General features: G+C 36.6%; 1 pseudogene; it reads right to left on the bottom strand.

The window, feature by feature from the left end:
• Positions 1-5,573: 5,573 nt before the first annotated feature.
• LOC112919441 (dihydrofolate reductase pseudogene) lies at positions 5,574-6,087 on the bottom strand (annotated as a pseudogene).
• Between the last annotated feature and the right edge of the window lie 15,797 nt (positions 6,088-21,884).

Raw genomic sequence — 21,884 nt, 5'->3', positions numbered from 1 at the left:
TCCTCTTCTTATAAGAATACATACGGGATCAGGATATATGGGATTAAGACCCTCCCTAATGATCTCATTTTTAATTTATTTACCTCTTCAAAGACCCTATCTCCAAATGTGGTCATATTTTATGGTACCTGGGAGTTAGGACTTCAACATATGGATTTTAGGAGGACTTTATTCAGCCCATGATGCCATTGAGGTCAAGTCAAAAGCAAGAACAGGAAATGCTGATACATGGAGTTCACTTCTTTTAATGTGTCTTGTTATCAAATGTTTATATTATAAATAAAAATGTTTTACTGAAATATATATTTTTGTCACAATGTATCAGCATAAAATAACAAATTGTGCGGTTATTATTATGTTATTTTTTGTTATAGAAAACCTCTGAAACTTTTGGTATGATCAGAAAAATTGTCACCTTTATTATGATTTTCATCATTTTAGAAATATGTAAATAATTGTTATTAAAAAAAACAATTTATAATTTTGGGAATTCCTGAGAATTTCTGCCAATGTTGATTAATCTTTCCTGAATATCAAACATTAATATTTTTCAGGAATTTGAGAATGTTACAATCAAGGGCAAGATTCTAGAAGAGTTTAAAATAGGGACATAGATAGATTTATATACAAGATTGTTGCCTTCCCTTGCTTGTTAGAGAAAGCTGAAACCCCTAGAAGCCCCAAAGCATAAAAATTAGAGTTATTCTCTAAAGAAATGGGAAAAAAAAAAAACTACCCAAGAACTAGCACGGCTAGTGTGAGAGTTGATGCCCCAGAATTAAGCTTTCTTTCATTTAGGCTCATCTGAGTGATATCAGGCTCTCTCCTCGCTCAGAATTGAAAGAAGCCTGCCTTCAATTAAATTCATCCACATACAATGATTATTCACATACAATTATTCACATCCACATACAATGATTATTAGAACTTAAGTTAATGGTGGCAGGTGCTATTATAAATGCTGATTATGATTGAAAACCCAAAGATCTCCAAATATTTGAGGAAAACTTGAAGAAGGAAAGACCAAATTCCAAAGAGAGAGAGAGAGAGAGGGTGGGAGCGAGAGAGAATAGGATGAAAAAGGCATGTAAAAGAAGAAAAGATAAAATCTAAGAGATGACTAAGAAAAATGGCATATAAAAAACAAGAACTTGATGTTGGAATAGAGAGAAGAAAAAAATCTCTTGAACTTTAAAGCTGCCCAAATGCAAATGAAATTCAACAGAAGAGTGTTATGTCAAAATCATAAAATCACCTAAAATATTACAGATAAACTTAGAAATAAAAAAATGATAATCAATTGATAATCAATTGATCAGTAATCAATACATGAAGTCTTGCATCTAAGCAGAAGTTTCAGGAAAAGAAAATGAAGAAAAGAGGTGGAAGAAAATATTCAAAGAAATATCACAGGAATCTTTTTTACCTTCCCAATATTGTATTTCACATGGGGTCTGAAAAACAGCCTCAAAAATTCATCAGTGAATCCATATTGGGTACCATGGAAACTATCCCAGAATGTCTAATGTGTTGAATTTGTCAATTTAGGACTACATGCTTTTGTGAGGGCATCAAATGTTCCTGAGAGTGAGTTACAAATATGGCAAATGAACTCTTTCTTACAAGGTTTCTAAATATTTTAAGCATGTTTATATTTACAACTTCCAGTGGAGGTAGGGGATACATTCCAAATGTTCTGTTTTCTGACAACTGTATAAAAATTAAAGTGAATCTATTCAGTATAGCAAGCAAAGTTACATCTTTTGTTAGTTTTAACGTAAAAATCTCTATGTATTACTATTAATATAGTAATACTACCATACATACACTCTTTCTCATTTTTAGAAACAGAAACTCTATTCTATAGGATATCACAAAAATAGAGACTAAGAATTCTATAATAATATCTATGCATTCTTGAGAATCCTTGGAGGTGCAAACTTAATCTAAATTTCAGAAAAACATACTATATTTATTTATTTGCCTCTGGTTTGGTATTCCAAACTCAAATGGTACCCTCCTCTGGTTAACTGGTCACAGTTACACCTGTTTGAAAGAAGAGAGCTGGAAAGACACATTAAAAGCATCTCCCTTTTCACAAAGTCTATTGAACAGCTTTCTCTCCCTATTAGAAGGAAAACATTTTCTTCGTCCTTCTCTTTTGCTTTATGTAATTGCAAGTCTCTTACAAGATGCGTCTCCTTTCACACTTGAACTTTTCAAATTTTTTTACCCCCTCACAATTGTGCTCTTTCCTTTATCTCTTCCTTGGAAACTCGCCCTGGTTTCATAATTTGCTTTTTTCTCTTTTGCTTGTCTGTTCTCTATAGAGTTGTGGGTTCATTCACTAGGGCATCTTGCTCAGCTCCTTGCCTTCCCCACATATTAACCTCATTAGTTCCAAATTTCTCTTTGTCTCTTAGATTTTCTTTTCATTAGGACGTAGGCACGCAGGTGATACTTTTAAAGACATATTTTGTAATTTACAGTATGTTTATCTGTTTTATTCAAAAACAGAATCTTTGAGCTGGAATTTGCCATTTCCTGTAAGGTTAGATTTTACTACTAGAGCATAATGATTTATGCCATTATTCTCTTTTTATCCCCCCCCCCCACTGAGTTCCTTTTTACTACAAAATGTAATACATATATGTTCCCTGATAGTGAGTTATGAATATAGCAAATGAACTCTTACCAGGTTTCTAAATATTTTAAGCATGTTTATGTTTACAACTCCGAGTGCGGGGCTGGGGGAGTGGATTCCAAATGTTTTATTTTCTAATAACTCTATAAAAATTAAAGTGAATCTATTCAGTCTAGCAAGCAAAGTAACATCTTTTCTTTTATTGGTTTTAATGTTAAAACCCCATGTATTACTATTAATATATTAATATAACTATATATATTTTTAAATTTTTATTTATTTATTCATGAGAGACACACAGAGAGAGACAGAGACAAAGGCAGAGGGAGCAGGCTCCCTGTGGGAAGCCTGATACAGGACTGGATCCCAGGACCCTGGGATCACGACCTGAGCTGAAGGCAGACGCTCAACCACTAAGCTACCCAGGTGCCCCAATATAACTATATTAATAGTAATACTACCACACACACACTGTTTCTGGGTTTTAGAAACAGAAACTCTATTCTATGGGATATCACAAAAATAGAGACTAAGAATTATATAATAATATCTATGAATTCTTGATAGTCTTTGGAGGTGCGAATATTAGTCAATCTAGATTTGAGAAAAACATATATTGTAATGTATATATATACTATTCAAGAATGTATAGAATATGTTATGTATATACATATAAAAGAATATGAATAAGATGAAAATATTTTTTGGTACAGGTCTTTATTTTATGCCATTATTCTTTTTTTTTTCTTAATGCCATTATTCTTGATGTTTACTCAGAGATGTTTTTCCCTTATCTTTAGCCATATTCTTGTAGACTTGGTAGTGACTAATAAGATAGAGGTTTGGAGCAACAGATATATTTTAAAAAAAGAGAATTTATCATTGAAGGGTAAATTTAAAATTGTGTGCAGATAGTAAAGATAAGATTAATGGAGTAAAACTGAGAAAATTCCCTATTTTAAGGTGTTAGCTCTTGTTAAGCAGCTGCTTAGATGGGTGTTGGCCTGAAAATGTAAAGGCAAGAGGTAAATCAAAGGCGATAGCAAACACTGAATTCAACGTAGAGGCTGGTGTAATAATGTCATTTTAAAATGTTACAATGAGGGATGCCTGGGTGGCTTAGCACTTGAGCATCTGCCTTTGGCTCAGGGGTTCCGGGATTGAGTCCCACATCCGGCTCCCTGCATGGAGCCTGCTTCTCTCTCTGCCTATGTCTCTGCCTCTCTCTCGCTGTGTCTCTCATGAAAAAATAAATAAATCTTTTTAAAAATGAATAAATAAAATGTTACAATGAGGGAGGCACTTGACAGGATGAACACTGGGTGTTATATGTTGGCAAATCGAACTCCAATAAAAATATACAAAATAAATAAATAAATAAATAAACTCTTAAAAAATAAATAAAATGTTACGAGGCTGTATATTGATTTTATTTTATTTTTTTAGTTTTTAAAAAAGATTTTATTTATTTATTTATTTATTTATTTATTTATTTATTTGAGACACACAGAGAGAGGCAGAGACATAGGCAGAGGGAGAAGCAGGCTTCATGTAGGGACTTGATCCCAGGACTCCAGGATCACGCCCTGGGCGGAAGGCAGATGTTCAACCACTGAGCCACCAAGGTGCCCTGGGTCCATCTCTTTATTTAGGATTAATTTCTAGAAGTGGAAGCCCTGGGTCCAAACCCAGAATATTGTGAATTTAATTGATATTGCTAACTTAAACTCTAAAAAGGTTATATTACAAGGCCAAAAAAAAAAAAAAAAAAAAGGGGGATCCCTGGGTGGCGCAGCGGTTTGGCGCCTGCCTTTGGCCCGGGGCACGATCGAATCCCACATCAGGCTCCCGGTGCATGGAGCCTGCTTCTCCCTCTGCCTGTGTCTCTGACTCTTTCTCTTTCTCTCTGTATGACTATCATAAATAAATAAAAAATTTTTTAAAAAGGCAAAAAAAATGCTATTTATTTGGATACCTAACAATCCACATCTTTGCTAACATGATGGGTAAAATGAGTTTTAATTTTCATTTTTTAATTCAGCGAAGTTTAATTTAGTTTCCATCTTCATAATTTTGGTTTCTAGCATTATCCATTTTCAATTCATTACCTTCTTAATTTCTAATTTTAGCCATGTGCTGTTATTACTCTTTTTTATAAGGAACAGCCTATTCTTCTTACATCATAACATCCCATGGAATCTCACTGAAGATCTAAAACAGTTTTTAGAGGTCTCAGACACTTCTTCTTAACCTTTAAAAAGGTAGTGTCCCACCTGCCTCTTTACTATCCCTATGGAATTATTAGAGTTCTCAACTTACGGATTTCCTGAGTGAACAGAACTTTTTCAGAAGTGTGATATAGATAGAGAAATCAAAGTTCCTATTTTGATCTAATTTTCTTTTAATATTTGAGCCCTAGCTTTTCTGTTTTTAACCCATTTCTGAGTTTTGGACAAATCTGTCTAGTCCTATCTTTTATAAGTCCTGGTTTCAACTCATGCTATCAGGGATTGTCTCTCTTTGGCTCTTGGTACAAACCTGGTACAGACCCTGCCTCGGCCTCAGGCAACAATTCACTCCTGCTCAGCACCGCATTGCAAAGATCAGTTGCTTACTGTTCTCACCCATAGATCAACTTAGAGACAGACATAGGTCTTCCTGGCTCCTGTTTAACTAAAACATAAAGAATATTGACTTTCACCTAGGCAGGTGCTGGTCCTTGATGGGCAACACACAGTTATAGCAAGAAATGTTTCACAAATGATGTCTGAATTGGTCTAGTTAAGATTAATAAAATCACACTGCTTAGAAAGAATTATCCATTGACTTAGAGTCAACAAAAGTTTTTTTTCTAATATTAAAATATAGATAGAATTGTTTGGCAGTGGGGGGGAACTAACTTGAAATAAATCAAAAAAATATCTTCACATTAATCGTTCTTCTCATACACTTCAAGTTTGTACTTAATGCCTTTCTCCTCCTGGACATCAGAAAGAACACCTGGGTATTCTGGTAGAAGTTTATATTTCTCCAAATCAATTTCTGGGGAAAAAGTGTCCCTTTCAAATTCATGCATAATCCTTGTCACAAATAGTCTAAGATGGCCTGGTTTGTTCATGGCTTCCTTATAAACAGAACTGCCTCCCACTATCCAAACCATGTCCACTTTATTTGCTAATTCTGGTTGCTCAGTAAGTTTTAAAGCATCATCCAGACTTTTGGCAAGAAAATTAGCTCCTTGTGGAGGTTCCTTGAGGTCTCTGCTGAGAACTATATTAATTCTGTCCTTTAAAGGTCGATTATTCTCAGGAATAGAGAACCATCTCTTCCTACCCATAATCACCAAATTCTGTTTACCTGAGTGGGGGCCAGGGCAGGTCCCTGTTCCTGCCAATGCCCATGTTCTGGGACACGGCGACGAAGCAGTTCAGCGTGCGCACCATGGCGCCGCCGGACTGTATAGTGATTTTTAAAATGAAATATGTTAAAAAAATGAAATATGTTAGTATTTGATTTTTAAAATCGAATGTCATTTACTAAATTGTGGGACATAATGGTCAAGTTATTTATAACTAGGAAACTAACAATGGCTAATTTTTATTGAAGTAATACTATTCAACTCAGGGAATTATAAGGGAAAAGGTAAATTTGAGTTTTTGCCAAGGTTCACACTTTCCTGGGGGAAGTAGAGCATAAGTATCTATGATAAAAGATGTATTGGAAGAAACAAGAAGGCAGACATAGCATATTTGTTCTCTGCGATGCTTAGTGGGGTACTAACAGCAGGAGCTTAATGGAAAAGGCTGTTTCTCACTGGATAATAACCAAGAGACAAATACCTTCTACATATTAGTTTGAATAAATGAGAAAATCAGTGCCATTAGTCACTGTGTGTTTAGGATAAGCAAAATTACTCTTCCTTGCGGCCATATTGTGAGAAGAAAAACATGATTCTAAAGAAACTCAGTGACGAACAAATAATGCATCTGAGCCTTCCTTAGCCTTTCCCAGTGCTGTAAAAGTGCTGGCCCATGAAAGTAAACAGCTTTGGAGTGTAAAGATGGATGCTTCTCTTTTCCATAACTTCTGATGTCTCTATATATCCTCACTGGGACCCAGGAACTCATTCTTGGCTTTGACAATGAAGCACACATTTATCACTAAGAAAATCAAGTATCAGAGTAGAACTGGGAACAGAGCCTGTTACAGAACCATGAAGAAGTTCACACGAGAAGTTCAATAAATGCCTGCTCCTAATTTGAACACGGGAAGTTGAAGCAAGGTTAGTACGTACTTTACTTTTGCCTCCTGAAGGTTTTCAATTCCTATTAAAAAAAAAAAAAAAACTGGAGGCAAGCTTTCCCCATTGAATTAAGGAGTCATGAGGACATCAGTCTCATTGCCTAGAATGCACTAGAATAACCTTAGCTCTAGGACATTGAAATGAATGTTTAGGAACTGTACTGCACATCTACAACTACAGGCAGGTCAAGAAGCAAGATTAACTTTTCCAGGAATCAAACACTAAGAGTATAAAAGCAGGAGCCTGTTTACATCAGGGCTCCTTCCCCAGGGTCATTGGGCAGCTCAGGAGCTGCCTGAGCCACAGATGGTGTTTGGTCTCTATAGGCATAGTGACCTTTCTCTGGTCCATTCGCTAGCACAGGGCCAGCATCTCCGTTTTGAGAGGGGCTGAATGGTCTCCAGACCCTGCCTCGGCCTCAGTCAACAATTCACTCCTGCTCAGCACCGCATTGCAAAGATCAGTTGCTTACTGTTCTGACCCATAGATCAACTTAGAGACAGACGTAGGTCTTCCTGGCTCCTGTTTAACTAAAACACAAAGAATATTGACTTTCAGCCTTTGTTTTTTCCCGAAACATAGCTACAAGGTTTCAAACAAATGGAACCTCTATTCTATGCTTAGTTTCCCACCTTTCTTTAGCTCTTTTAACTTAAAATGCCAGAAATGCTGACCAGGAAATCACAGAATAGGATTTGGGGAAAAGGAAATTATCAGTGAAAGTAGTTCATGTGTAAAATGTAATAATAATTCACGTTATTATAATTACCATAACATATAATTTGGTTTGTTCAAATCAGAAGGAATCCAATCTCAAATTCTAACTATGATTCAGAGCGTGGAAAATTGCTTGAGAATTTTATTCAACATGAGTCGATCCTGTTCTATCTCACCATAGTGAGCTCATTTTAATTTATTAATTATAAATTAAATTATTTATAATTGTATATTTTAATTTTAATTTATTATAAATTAAATTATTATAAAAACCAAAGTTTAAAGAAATTTTATAGGAAATACGTGGTAAACAGAGCAATAAAAGTACTGCATATGCTTTACTGTAGTCAAAACCCAGTATTCTCACCAGTAGCATAGTACGCCAAACCCCTACGAAATTCCAAATTTCCTATGCAAATAAAATAGAGTAGGAATTATTTAAATTTGCTATCCTATAAGTTTAGAATGGCACTTCTGTGGATATTGCTACTGTAAAAATTTGTTTCTCTCTCCATCTTCTTATACATTTAAAGACAGTCTTCAAAAACAAAATAGAACAACAAAAATACATAATTTGTAATCCAGTAAGAGCAGAAATTAAAAGGATTTGGGGAAACTGCAGCAATAATTGGATTTTCACAGCTACTACACAGTCTTCCCTGTCTCTACTCTCTAAGGCTACTCAAGGATATAGAATTACATGAGATAGTTCCCATTATCTGTTGAACTAGAGGGGCTGTAGTCTACAAGCTACGGAACTGTAGCTGGATCTCCACAGCCAAGTAGAGGTGAGATTGAGGCAGGGCTCAGTTTGAGAGAGGAGCTTGGTGGGAATGGGGAAATTTTGATGATCACTGCTCACCTAGCCCTGACTGCTCTGTGAGACAAATTAATCCTACTGCCTTCTGAGAGATGTCAGCAGTTTGAACTGAATGGCTACCTTCTTACATAGAAGAGGATCAACCAGTTCTTTCAAATTATCCTGCTCTGAGGGAAGCTTAGGAACTTCTGGACTCCCAACTGACCCCTGTCATACTGAGAGGACACCTTGAAGACCCTTCTAACCTCAACCTTTGCTGAAACAGAATCATTCTTTCCAGTTCATACTTTACTGACCCACCACTGCCTGAAGGAAACCATTAACTAGATCTACATAGTACTGAGAAAATTCAAACCTAAAACATTAATGTTTTCAAGTGACTTCAAGGGTCAGGTAGTTAAAATAAATATATGAGAATTCACATACTACTATAGTGTAGAGATCGGTGGAACTTTGATCTAATAGAAAGGGAATATGCTATAGAAAACAATTACATAATTTTTTTAAAAGTATGTATACTGGCCAAGCACATCAAGTCTTTGGGTCAATTTTAGACCATAAGGTTAGTTTATAACTTTGGAATTTTGAATATGAAGAATCAGTACACAGCAACTTTTTCTTATTCTTAAGGTATAATTAAAATTGAAGAAGGGAGTTTCAAGGAGGGAGATTTAGTTGAAAAATCAGAGTTAATGAAAGAAACAGGAGAGACCATAATTGGGGATCTCTAACAGGCATATAAATATATAAAACATAATATAGGATTTTATCTTATTAAAACATAAGCCAGAGCCCAATGGAAAGGCCATAATATGGGTCTAGGACCCAAGATTTGGAAGTTAGAAAATATCAGTAGAGGAAAGTGAATAGTAAATAAGATGAACACCATTGGAAAGTGTTTGAGAGCCTCTAGGCCAAAGATTCAATCCAGAACCATGCATTGCATTTAGTTGTCATGTCTTTTTAATGTTCTTGAATCTGGAATAATTCCTTGATCTTTTTTGTCCTTCTTGATCTTGACATTTTTAAGAGAAGGAAAATTATTCTTGTAGAATTGTCCCCCAATTTGGTTTTGATATTTTTCACAATTATATTCAGGCATAAAATTTTGGCAGTGTTACTACAGGGGGCATATGAAACGATCATAACAATAAAGAGAAGAAAAGATAAAAACCTGAGTGAAGGTAGTGACCATGGAAATAGGTAAAACATAAATCTTAAATATTAAAAATGGTAGAATTGACATAACTTGATAATTGAGAAAATGTAAGGTGGAAGGAATAAGATAGGGATAAATTCTGTAATAATAAATGTCATGTATTGGGATCCCTGGGTGGCGCAGCGGTTTGGCGCCTGCCTTTGGCCCAGGGCGCGATCCTGGAGACCCGGGATCGAATCCCACGTCGGGTTCCCGGTGCATGGAGCCTGCTTCTCCCTCTGCCTGTGTCTCTGCCTCTCTCTCTATCTCTCTGTGACTATCATAAATAAATAAAAATTAAAAAAAAATAAATGTCATGTATTGAATAATTACCATTTACAAGGGACACTGCTAAGTGCTCTACATATACCTTCTCATGTCATTGTGAAATGACAGTAGCTATTATTGCCAACCCAGTCACATGGGGAAAAAAAAGAGAGACTGATGGAAATTAAGTAACTGGCATGAGAGCATATCACGTAGAAGAGAATTTGTAACCAGGCAAGCTCACTCCAGAGACCTTGTTTTTATCTGCTGTGCTATACAAGTTATCAGTTTCTAACAGTGGTGAGTCAGGCTGATATATTAAGTATAGGATAAAGAGGAAAGTTTAAGGAGAAAGATCCTGATTCAAGCAATAAAAGGTTGAATTTGAGGTTTATAGGATATTCATGTGGAGATACATAGTAGCTCAGAAGAGATAACTGACCTCAAGTTATAAATTTTGGATTCATCAATTTATAAGAAAGAGACCATGCTATGAAAAATAGGGAGATACCACAGGAAGATTCAGACAGTGAAAGGGAAAATGCGGTGATATGACTCTGGAGAACACCAGCTTTGAAAGGACTGCCAGACGAAGGAGGTTAAATGTAATTTTCCCCACTTTTCACATTGAAGTAAAATAGAAGTAGGGAAATACACACATCATTAAGTTTTCATGAAGTGCATGCTCTCAGATAATAGCACTAAGATCAAGCAGCAGGAGTTTACCAGTACCCCACCAGCCCTATTTGAGGTAATACTGACACCCAGGGTAACCACTGTGCTGATTCCTGAGAACATAAATTAGTTTCTCCAGTTTCTGAAAATGATATAAATGGAATTTCATAGTAGATACTCTTCTTTGTCTGGCTTCTTTCAGTCAGTATTATTTTTGTTCATCCATTTATTTCAGTAGATTAGTTTGCTAATTTGCATTGTCATAAAGCATTCTACTGTGTCACAGACACACCCTAAGAGGACTCACAATGCGCCATGCCTTTGTAAAATCCCCTCCCCTGGAGTGATGAAGGCAGACTTGCTTTTCATGAATAGAATATCAAAAGTGGTGCAATGTCACTTCCATGATCATGCTTGTGTAAGATTCCATCTTAGCTGACTGTAGTGATTTTCCTGCTTGCCTTGAAGAGGTAAATGGTACATTGTGAACTTCCTAAGGAGAGGACCTCAGGGCAGGGAGCAGCAGGCTGAAGGTAAGAGGCTAGATCCCTCGGTCATACAGCCAACAGGAAAATAAATTCTGCCAACAACCAAATGCACTTAGAAGCAGATTCTTCCCTATGAGTGAGGAACAGTCAGGGTTAGAAAGGGAGAGATAGGTAGGGGGCCAGGGAGTCAGGCTCACAAAACAAAATCCCCAAAATGCTGAGATGTAAGGAAACCACAAATAAGGGAACAAACAAACCAGACCACCTTGCCCTAGGGGTTTTGGCAGGAAGAAAAACCTGTGCTAGAGTGCCTATGAAATTTATCAAGAATCTGAGAGGATAATGAACTAAGAAGTTGGCTAGGGTCCTTGCAAGACCCACTAAAAGTCAGTCACAGGAGCTGCTGGGAAATTCCCACAGGGGCCACTGAGAAATTCCCATATGGAAGTCATCCATAGGGAATGCTGAGAAATACCCACAGAGGAAGCTGAGGGTGAGCTCCACTGGGTGTCCCACAGGCTAGCCTAGCACTGCGTGTGCAAAAGGAAAGAGGGTGTACCACACCAATGGAAAAAATCCTTCCCTCCTACAGTGTTCCTTCCAATGTCCTCTAACCCAGGATCTCAAGCAAACCCATGACCACTGGTTTTGGAGCTGACACAATAAATTGGCAACTGATACAGGTATATACCCAGAAGAGATTCATTGTCTTTTTATTCTCTTCTAAATTAGTGTGAAAGTAAGAAAACAAAAATGATAGAAATATTACTTAATGTCTCTTTCAACAAAATCTTTCATTTTTATATTTATATTTCATTTATATATTTATATTATTTTTTATATTTCATTTTAATATTTGAAAGATATCTTTATAACAAACTACATTAGAAAAAATCAAGATAATAGCAGAAATCAGTGAAGTAGAATATAAAGAAATAATAGCAAATCGAACTCCAATAAAAAATATACATGTTAAAAAAAAGAACAAAACTCTGTATAATCTCCCTTGTTATTTGAAAATATTCATGATATTTAAAAAAAAAACTCTGGCAATACTGGTCCAGAAAAGAAGAAATAAGGTGCAAGTCACATACAAAATATTAGGCATGAAATGGGAAATTAATTGCACTTATAAAAGTGATTAAAAATATAATAAGAAAATAAAAGCATCTTTTATGCCAATAAACTTGAAACTTCCTGGAAAATATAACTGATTAAAATATGTTCAAGTAGGAATAGAAGAATAAATAACCTTCTATCTATTAAGGAAATTAAAATAATTTTTAACTTTGTTGTGGACTGAATGTTTGTGCCCTGCTCCTTCCTCATATATTGAAGCCTTAACCCCCAATGCAATAATATTGGAGCCTTTGGAAGGTAATTAGGGTTAGAAGAGGTCAGAGTGGGACCCTGATAAGAATAACTAAAGAATAACCAAAAAAAATTGTTCTCTCTTTTTTTCTTTTCCTGCCATGTGAGGACAGCAAGAAGATTGTCTACAAACCAGAGAAAGTTCACTCACCAGAAACAGACCATGTTGTCACTTTGATCTTGGCCTTTTAGCCTCCAGAACTATGAGAAAAGCAAATTTCTGTTGTTTAAGCTACCTACTCTATGATATACACTATGGCACTCAGATGACTAAGACAAAAATAATTTCACAACGGAAACTCCAGACTCAGTATATTGTATATTTTTTTACTTGCATTCTATCAAACATTCAAAGAATAGATCAGTCCAATTTCCAGACAATTAAAAGCAGATCCACTATCCAACTCAGTCTATAACTTAACTTTTGATAAAATTAGATAAAAAAACAGGTGGGAAAAAGGACAGTGTAGGCCAGTGTCATTCAGGAACATAGATGCAAAATTCCAAACAAATGGGTATTTGGGTGACTCCGTTAAGCTTCCAACTCTTGATTTTGGCTCAGTTTGTGATCTCAGGGTAGTGAAACTGAGCCCAAGTCAGACTCCATGCTCAGCGGGATATGTGTTGGAACTTCTCTCACTCCCTCTGTCCCTCCCCCTGCTCATGTGTACTCTCTCTCTCTTCCTATCACTCTCTAAAATAAGTAAATCTTAAAATAATAATAATAATAATAATGCCCAAACGAAGTGTTAGCAAACCAAATTTGCTGTCAAATGAATTGGAAAGACCCTGGGCCCTGAGGCCTTGACTTAGCCTGTCTCAAAGATGTTGCTGAAGGCCCTTGGTCTCATCATGAGAAAGAATTCAAAGACAGACAACACAGCAGATGAGGAACACAAGCAGGAAAGTTTATTAAAGCAACTGTTACAGAATTCCTTATCCTTTAGTGCCCACAATTCTCAGTCATGAGGCTTCCAAGAATGAAGAGGTAGACCAGATGAAGAGTGCTGGGCAGCAAAGCAAATAGTAAAGTTTATTGAGTGATAGTACAAAGTTCCCAGAGTGGGAGGGGTCCCGAGAGGGTTGCCTCTGGAGTTTCTAAGTCCAGGGGTTTTTATGGGCTTTTTGTCAGGCTCTTTTAATCTCCAATGTGCCTTTCATCCAATCAGGGTTTTGTCATCTATCATATGGGAAAGGATAGAGGGCTCCTTCCAGGGTGGTGTAAAACCCTTTTAAGGGTGGTTTCCTTGTAGGTCAGGGGTCCTTGTCCCTGCCTGCCTTTCTTCCAACTATCCATCATCAAAAGTACACTCTAGAGGTGCGAGAGCAGATAAGCTTGAGAGAGAGAGAGAGACAGAGAGAGAGAGAGAGCTGTGTGTCCTGCGGGTTTGGGTTTCTATCTTTTATTGAGTGTTGTTAACTAAGGGGTGGAATATTTACTACTTGAGACAAGGATTTCTTGGAAGTAGGGTTTCACACTTTTTTTTTCCTTATTTGGTCAGGGGTTTCTTGTCATGGCACTGCCATTTTGGTCTTTCTGGTTTGATCTGATTTGTGTGTGTGTGTGTGTGTGTGTGTGTGTGTGTGTGTGTGTGGCTTTATTTTGAAGTGCTTACCAGGATAGGCCTTTTCCTCATAGCTGGCTATTCTTTCCTCTTTGCTAGCCTCCAGGCATCCTATTAAAACCTAACTAGCTGCTTCTATAAAAAATTCATCTGTATTTAAGATAAAACAAATGGATTAAGTCATATTCATCCTAAGAATGCAATAGTGTTTTAATATTAACCAAAAAAAAATCTTTCACTAATTTGCTAATTATTTTTTAAATACTTAAAAAATATGGGGTGCCTGGGGGGCTCAGTGGGTTAAGCATCTGCCTTTGGCTCAAGTTGTGATCCCAGGGTCCTAGGATAGAGCCCTGCATTAGGCTCCCAATTCAGCAGGGAGTCTGCTTTTCCCTCTCCCACTGCCTCTCTCCCTACTTGTGCTCTTTCAAATAAATGGGTAAAATCTTAAAAACAAACAAACAAAATAAATAAAACGTTTTAAAAACAATTTTAAAGTATTCACCACATAAGCAGATGAAAGCACCTAAAACTGTATGATAACAGATGCCCATAAATGTTTGATAGATTCCTGTACCCATTCGTGGTAATAAATAGATAGATAGATGATAGATTAGATAGATAGATACATAGATGATAGATAGATAGATAGATAGATAGATAGATAGATAAATAGATAGATAGATAGATGATAGATAGATAATAGATAAATAAATAAAATAAAAATATATAATTTAGTAAAAGTTATATACCCAAAACTTACAGTACATGATTTTCAATGGGAAAACATTAGAAGCGCTCTCTTTAAAATTAAGAACATGTCTGAGATGCTCAAAATTATTGTTTCTATTCAATTCAAACTTGTACTATAGGCTCCAGTCAGAGAAAGAACATAAAAATAAACTCCTGCATACCTCCACTATACAAGAACATTCTTGGCAGCGCTGTTTGTAATATCCTTAAATTGGAAAGATAAACATAAAATGCAGATACTGTTTAATTTACTTGCTTAAGATCCTTGTATACTTTATTCTTCCAGTTATGTTATCCTTTCCTTGCTTGTGGGAGGCAGATTGGGATTTTTTTTGTGATTGCACAATGCTTAGAAGCTAAATCAATACATTGTTTAAAGTATTTTTAAAAGTAATTAGGAAACTAGTGGATTAACAGCAGTAACAATCAGATATAAGTTAATATTTCATATTTTATATAAGCATAAGTATATATTTTTATAGTCCATGCTTATAAAATTATCATATAACATTTAAAGCTGATGTCATTTTTAAAGAATTACACTTAGTATTTTTTGTTCTATGACTAGGTTCATATAATCCTCATTTGGATCTTTATAAATTTGATAATGAATATAGATGTTTTGAATGAAAATAAGCATAAACATATTCGAATATCCTTGGTTCTTTATAGATATATGGGTTATAAAATTACATAGGAAAACATAATGATGCCTAAAAGGAACATAAATATTGCAGATCATGGCTAATTATACTCTAATGCTCATGGAATTGGTTAATCATATTCATGACTAGCAATGAACTTACTAGAATTTCTAATACACCCTCTATGCTAATGAACAATTACAGTGTTGCCAGTGTTATAATCCAATGCTAGGAATGTAGGTGATTTCAGTTGACTTGCGTGGGGGAAGGCTTAATGTAATTCATGTGCAAGTAAGATATCATACAGTCTAAGAAGGTAAGACAATAGAATAATGCTCTTGAGATGGCTCACTTTCTTTTTGGTGAACAACATAAGCTGAGCTGAGACCACAATTTAAATTATGAAATAATGTGTTGTTAGGTCCCCCATCACACTCTGTTTTTCAGCCCCAGCTCTAAAGCCCAAGCTCTACAAGCTGCTTAGAGCTACCCCACTAGAGGCATTCTATCAGTTGTCTCCCCTGGGTCATGCAGCGGTGTGGAATAGAGGTCATTTTGAACTTTATTTAAAGTCTCACGATTTTAACCATTCTTTTGTTCTTCAATATGATCTCTGAATTCATCTCTGAGAGTCAGAGACATATATCTTTATGAATGATGATAAAAATGTAGATACTCTCTGAGGAAACTTAATGGAACTCTTCAGACCCAGCACTGAGCTGACATACAGAGCCATTTGTTTTTTAGTTGCTCTGGAACTAAGGTTTTAAATTCTCAGCTCCACTGAAAACCAATTGTATCTCTACAATCTGTAGAAAAGAAGAAAGGAAAGAAAGAAGGAATGTTACATTAGAATGTAAGGTCTATGATAACAGGATTTTTTTTTCAATTCACTATAGTTCACTAGAGTATCTTCAAGGCTTAGAAAAGAGTCTGGCACATATTTTTCAGTAAATATTTGTGAAAGAAAAGAAAGAGAGGAAGGAAACACAAATGTTAGCAAATTTCTCTATGCAGACCATCCACCTGCTCTTGTCCTTCCCTTGGTGAACCTGGCTTCTTATTTTTAAAAGGTATTTTTTTCGTACCCAAATACCTCCTATGGACGAGTCAAATATCAGATCTGCCTTGCTTGCCATTAGCCATTTTGAAAATTTACTCCAGTGAATCTGACCAGGAATTTAACATTTAATTAAACCTTTCAGTGGAATTAGTTATAAATGTTGAAACTCCAAAACAATATAAAGCTATTGGACAATAAGGAAATACCACAGGTGATGTGACGCAACTAAATCTAAGAACATTTCAGGGAAGGAAACCCGAAAAAACATCAGAAAAACATAGTGTGAGATATAAATTTAATAGATTAGTCTTCTGTTTTTCTTTCTATAAGTAGAACTATCCCTTACACAATTCCAGCAGTTGAAGACTTCTTGTTTAAAAGTGGAAGGTAATTTGGCCAATTTCTCAGGTCTGCCCATGGAAAGTGAACAGAGGTTAGGACACACACATTTTTTTGGCCTGCAAAACAGAAGACTCTTCTCTGGCATATACTGCCAAGCCAATGCTCAATTGCATCATGTTAAAGAAAAATTGCACCAGACAGAAGGAAACAAGCAAGGGCAACTTTAGTCAAGACTATTGCCATAGGGGAGGGACTCAACTCTGCTGAAACAAAATGCAGGAAGGTTTTTAAGGGCTGAGATGAGCTAGTAGAGAAAGACTGCAGGACATTAGGAAGGAGATATTGATCAATGGGAGTGGCCATCTGTATTTGCTAATTGATAATCATCAAAGTCAGGCTCCTTCTTTCCCACTGACACTGGCAGACAGAGGCACTATCACTATTCCATGATTACATTTCAAAAAGATAGCTCTCAGATCCTTGTTGAAGATATTCCTGGGTTCTAAATCCGGCAAGAGGCTGGGAAAAAATGAGTGCACATTTCAAAGGATCAGAGAAACAATGCAATAACAAATTTGCTGAAGTAATAATTCTTTTTTAAAAAAGGAATTCAGGGGCAGCCTGGGTGGCTCAGCGGATTAGCACTGCCTTCAGCCCAGAGTGTGATCCTGGAGACCCAGGATCAAGTCCCACGACAGGCTCCCTGCATTGAGCCTGCTTCTCCCTCTGCCTGTGTCTCTGCCCCTCTCTCTCTCTCTCTCTCTCTCTCTCTCTCCCCTCTGTGTATTCTCATGAATAAATAAATAAAATCTAAAAAAAAAAAGAAAAAGAATTCAGGAGCATACGTATAGTCAGGAAGAAATCTGTCTAAAATTTTTGTCAGAATGAGTGAACATTAAGGCTATCTTTCTTAATTAAGCAGTCATCACAGTTTATATGAAGCCCTCATGTATCTTCATGTCTCTTCACATCTCTAACAGAAATACTATGTGTGAGTCACTCCGTGCACCCAACAAATTTTCTTCCAATACCAACCCCTTCCAGGCACTGGACCCTGGGAATAGAATCAGGAATACAGGCTTGCGGGGCAATGAGAAAATAGAAGATAAATAATCACCTATGTAAATATAAATCACAAACAAGGCAAGTTTCATCAAAAAAGATCTGTCATGGTTTAAGAGTTTGTAACAGGGTAATTTGACATAGTTTGAGTGACAGGAAAGAATTCCTTCAGGAAGCAATGTTTGAGCTGAGATTGGAAGGACAAGTAGGAACTGAGTGAGGAAGGGAAGGAAATTTACAGGGTGAGTTGAGAGCCAGTGGAAAGGCTCTGAGACTGTGGATGGAGAAGGGCTGGAAAATTGAGAAGAATGAAAGAAGTTAGGGTAGCTGCAAAAGACATTGCCAGAGGCATCACAGCACAGCAGGAAATGAGCTGGAGGCCTGTGAGCCTGGATTCACTAGGATCTGAGATGATTAAAGGGAAGCCAGGATACAGCTAGAAGTGTGAGCCAGGGAAGACTGTCCTATGTAAACCTGTGGCTTTATCTCCCATCTATTGGCACAGTTTGCTTAGAGCTAATTTCTTGGACTCTGTTGCAGCGGGAGGTGATTTGACTCACTTTGCTCTCTTACAGCACCTCTCCAAGATAACTCACTGATGGGTTTTTTTTTTTTCAATTTAAATTTAAATTTTTAAATTTTTTAAAATAAATTTATTTTTTATTGGTGTTCAATTTGACAACATATAGAATATCACCCAGTGGTCATCCTGTCAAGTGCCCACCTCAGTGCCCGTTACCCAGTCACCCCCACCCCCCGCCCACCTCCAATTCCATCACCCCTAGTTCGTTTCCCAGAGTTAGGAGTCTTTCATGTTCTGTCTCCCTTTCTGATATTTCCCACTCATTTTTTCTCCTTTCCCCTTTATTCCCTTTCACTATTTTTTATATTCCCCAAATGAATGAGACCATATAATGTTTGTCCTTCTCCGATTGGCTTACTTCACTCAGCATAATACCCTCCAGTTCCATCCACGTCGAAGCAAATGGTGGGTATTTGTCGTTTCTAATGGCTGAGGAATATTCCATGTATATATAGAGCACATCTTCTTTATCCATTCATCTTTTGATGGACACCGAGGCTCCTTCCACAGTTTGGCTATTGTGGACATTGCTGCTATAAACATCGGGGTGCAGGTGTCCCCGTGTTTCATTGCATCTGAATCTTTGGGGTAAGTCTCCAGCAGTGCAATTGCTGGGTCGCAGGGCAGGTCTATTTTTAACTCTTTGAGGAACCTCCACACAGTTTTCCAGAGTGGCTGCACCAGTTCACATTCCCATCAACAGTGCAGGAGGGTTCCCCTTTCTCCACATCCTCTCCAATATTTGTGGTTTCCTGCTTTGTTAATTTTCCCCATTCTCACTGGCATGAGGCGGTATCTCATGGTGGTTTTGGTTTGTATTTCCCTGATGGCAAGTGATGCGGACCATTTCCTCGTGTGCTTTTTGGCCATGTCTATGTCTTCCTCTGTGAGATTTGTGAGATTTCTGTTCATGTCTTTTGCTCATTTCATGATTGGATTGTTTGTTTCTTTGGTGTTGAGTTTAATAAGTTCTTTATAGATCTTGGAAACTAGCCCTTTATCTGATACGTCATTTGCCAAATATCTTCTCCCATTCTGTAGGTTGTCTTTGAGTTTTGTTGACTGTATCTTTTGCTGTGCAAAAGTTTCTTATCTTGATGAAGTCCCAGTAGTTCATTTTTACTTTTGTTTCTCATGCCTTGGTGGATGTATCTTGCAAGAAGTTACTGAACTCACTGATATTTTGGATATTAGTCTCTCTTACATATCCCAGATAGAAATTAATGTCAATGTTAAGGATTGAACTCTTATGTCAATGTTAAATGATTGAACTCTTATTACATTAACATGCAGAGATGCACACTTCTGTGTAAGAACAGCAACAAGATATTCTCTTGTATTCCCCACGTTCCACTTTGCCTCTGAGGCACCTCCTCAGTCCTTTTGTATCTGCATAATCTTGGGCTTTCTGAAAAGTCCAGAAATCAGCTTACTGATACTCACTAAAATGTTAGGCTACTCAGTTACTATATGTGATAAAAATAGTTTCAAGTTATATTCATCAACAGCACTGTGATGTTCTTATCAAGGTATGCATGTGACCTCTAGTGTGTACTGAAACTAAGCATGCAGTAGTTCAAGGAAATAAAAATATTGCAAGGAATTATTTAATGACATCTTTTCTGGATGACAGACTGATGCCTTGAAACACATAGGGTTCTCACAGAAAGGTGAGTAGTTTGGCTGAGTCTCAGGGAGCAGCTCCTAGCATTTAATGAGTATGCCATAATATCAAGGTTTTTAAAAAATCATTATCACTACTCTTAATACTTCATTAATACTTACAATATTCTTGTTAGCTTTATTGGTGGCCAGATATGACAATTTCCTGAAGAGCAGTGAAAAATGTACTTATAGCTGGATACTAAAAACTATGATGTATGTTATACTGGAAAACATACCAAACTTCTAATTGGTCTGTCTGAAAATACCACGTTAAAAACCACAAGCTAAGGTGAAGGGGGAAGTGCCCACAGTTTTTAGAAAGTCAAAACAAGCAAAACTTTGCTATATGACTCAAAATCATATAATCTCACCCCAAAGATTTTGATTAGATCATTGGAGTCTTTCTTTTTTCCTTTCCTGAGGTAGAACATCTTCTAAGAAATAGAACTTTTAAACCATGAGAATGATCTTTGCTGAGTTGTGGCAATTTCACCAAGATTTCTATGATGAGTTGGATCAATTTATTGTTTACCATTTCCTGTCAGAGATCATGTGTACTTTGAATGTTCTTAAGGCATTATTCTAGCTATCATTTTAGAAAACCTTATGGGGGGGATAGCAAGCAGAATGGGTAGACATCTATTGTAGATGATTTTAGGAGATGAAAGAATTTGGGTGTGTTTTGGGTCATTTTTCAAAGCCATGTCATTGCAATCATGATCCCTCAATAACACAAGCTCTTTCAGTTTGACCAGCTATGCTCTCTGAGTATATAAAAATCAAAGAAAACTGAACACTTTAGTTTTTAGAAGATACCTTAGGAATTTAGGTATGAGTCATGAGATTCCTTGTAGCTAATCTAATGGCCCTGTTAGATCTCTTCCATAACAGGGGCAAACTAGTTTAGTACCCATGTATTTCTATTGGCATCATTTATTTCTATTGTCAGATTGTTGGATTTCACCAAATTAGCATTTATCCATGTATCTTCAACTTATTCATCCATCCATCCATTTGCTCATATATTTATCCACTTAATCATTTATTCACTGTTAATTCAGCACACCTTTGTAGAATATCTATCATATAATTGGGTGAGGGCAAACTGTGACAATAAATGTGAAAAAAACATGGTCCCAGACCTCAAAGATGTTATCTTTGTATTTATTTATAAGCTTGAACAAAACTGGTTTCTAATTCTGTTTATTTCCCCTGCCTCCTCTACCTTTCCTGCACAATTGACCTAATCTCCCACACTTTAGTCACTTTGGGGTCTAATCTTCGTTAACTTTTTCATTAGCGTCTCATGCCAATTTGAGCATACTAACAATTAACTAAACTTCAGTGGTCCTCTACCTGCCCCCCACCCTGAAATGTCTAATACTAGAGCCACACCCCAATTTCCTTTGGGGACAATTATTTTTGCCCCACTGAATAGTCTGTTTAATGTCCTATTAAATACAGTCTGCCAAAAAGGGAACTTGGTGCTCCCCTAGCCAAAGAGTGAGTGTGTGACTGAACTAGACTAATCATTTGTTCTTCCTGGAATTTAAGCCACTAAACAGAATGAAAAGGAAAAAGGTAGAGCTGAAATTCATGCAGGCAAATATGTCTGTAGATGCTCACAGCTGCACTGGTTTCTCCTGACTTGCCTTTGAATCTGTGATGAACCTCCCTGTATCCTGTACACTATTCCCCATTGCCACTGCTCTAATGAGCTTCTT

Source organism: Vulpes vulpes, chromosome 1, assembly GCF_048418805.1.
Source record: "Vulpes vulpes isolate BD-2025 chromosome 1, VulVul3, whole genome shotgun sequence".
NCBI lineage: Eukaryota > Metazoa > Chordata > Mammalia > Carnivora > Canidae > Vulpes > Vulpes vulpes.
Note: the sequence above shows the minus strand (reverse complement) of the source record. Positions and strands in the feature narration are given on the sequence as shown.